Here is a 2,298-nt window from a genome sequence, read left to right on the forward strand (position 1 = left end):
CCACAGAAGTTAACCTTTCAAGCCTGTTTTCTCAACTCACTGTTTTCTGCAAGACATTACTCTATAAGTCATATCTCCAAAACTGGTGGGCCAAACTGAACAACCAATATGACATGAAAAAAACGAAAATTAAAAAAAATCCAATGGCAGTCCCTCAGTCAAATTTAGTCACAAATGCTTTCAGCATAAAATGCCACATTCAAGTTCAGAAAAAAGCCTTCGGGTATATGGCATTTGCAGTTCTTTTACCAGTCTGTAGAGGGCAGTGTTTTACAGACGGGTAGACGGGCAGGGGGCTGAGGCCCCCTTTGATGTATATGCGTGCACGGGCCTAGTGTTTCCCGACCGTGCACATAAAACCTGTCCAGTAAACTATCCCATTCTGACCTGAGATCAGATTCTATAAATGTCTTCTACATCCTGACAGTTTTCCATTTTGACCTGAGATCAGATTCTAAAAAGGTCTTCTACATCCTGACAGTTTTCTGAAAAATCTATGTTTCTATGTCGGTCCTTCTTCGATTTTTCAAAAATAGCAGACCTACAAGCTTGTAGATCTGCTATTTTTCAATAGCTAAAGCATAGCACCAAAAGGGGTTCCCGGCCAAAATGGGCTATAGATGCATCTCACGATTAGAAGCGCGCAAAAAGCACAAAGAAAACATACAGGGAACTATAGACCTGATACAGATATACATCATGTATACTGCAATCTAATATGATATCAGTATACAGTGCATATATACTGTATAGTGGCAAGAACCAGCGCTAACTCACTGCTTAGAAAAGCAATCCTCGATACCATCTCAATGTGAATATAACCGCCCTAAAGTCTTTGCATTGCATGGTGCTGCGATGCTGTTATTATTTATTACTTTTTTCAAATGGTTCCTTTTAGATACCATGCAGACGTATCTGTATATATAGCAGATAATCTGTGGTTGTCTGGACAACACAATACTACTATTGCAATCTACTGTTACTGTAAAAGACAGATGTATATGTACTCTCCATACTATAAATATAGCTCGGCTAAATTTATTCAATGTAATTATGTAAATATAAGATCACCCACAAAGGTGTGACGAACGATGATCTTATATTTTCATATAAATCGGATGTAATAGATATAAAATGGTGCATTTTATAACCTGAAGAAAATGGATAGGCTATACTATTGTGCGGTGGTTTTCAACCGGTGGTCCGGGGACCACCAGTGGTCCTTGAGAGGGTTCCAGGTGGTCCCCATGCAGCTAAATTATGGAGAGTTAGTAACCTGCATAATGGACCCTTATTACATCTTTCGGGTGTAATGATCCATAGTTTCCTTTCATGGCTGTTTACATTGGAGGGTCGCCGGTCCTCTCGAACGGAACAGTTTAACGTCATGCCCAGGACGTTAAGGAAAGAAGCGTACCACCTAATGTAGACGTGCTGCGGCGCGACAGCTTGGCTGACAACAGTGCAGAGCTCAGGAACCTGATGTTGGAGAGGAAACTGTGGAGGGCAGCGATCCAGGAAAACCGCGTTGGTGTTGGCTAGACCTCACTCTCGCAGAAAGAAGAAGACTACATCTTTAACGCTAGGGTTAATTTGGTTTCATTTTACGCTCGCAAGAGTTAAATTATTGTTAAACATCAAGAACTCTATACATAATATTAGAGAATGTAGAATAGTTTATATTTTGATCAACCTTTTGTCTCTCCTGCGGTACCAACATCAACACAGCATGGAATAGTGGACAGAATCTTATCCGACGATAACAACATATTCCATAGTTCTGGGTCCGAGAGGCTAGATGTCATCAATTTACAATTTAGGCATTTATCAGACGCTCTTAATCCAGAGCGACTTAAATTAAGCAAGAACAGAAAAGATGGAAATACATCACATATAGCCTACATAGAAAAAAGTATAAATATAATGAAACTATACTATACTATACTATACTATACTATACACATATACTATAAAGTGCTATGACTACATAAAATCCAATTCTAGTGCTGTCTACGTAACATGCTATAAGTCTTTATAAAATTCTATCTAAGTCTACATAAATTGCCATCTAAGGGGCTCATCAAAATGGTGGTCCGTTGGCTCCGAATAAAATAAATACTGGACCTCGATATGAAAAAAGTGGTTGAATGTAATGTAACCCACTGCTGTAATGTAAAGGCCAGAGCTCTGTGACAAGTACAATGATCCTGCAAAAAAAAGACAAGAGGAGAAAACAAAACAACACAAAAAGAGGGAGAAGAAAGAGAGGAAAGGAAAACAGAGGGGAGGGAGATGGTT

The sequence above is a fragment of the Protomyctophum bolini genome (assembly GCF_963924005.1).
Source record: "Protomyctophum bolini genome assembly, chromosome: 3".
NCBI classification, from domain to species: Eukaryota; Metazoa; Chordata; class Actinopteri; order Myctophiformes; family Myctophidae; genus Protomyctophum; species Protomyctophum bolini.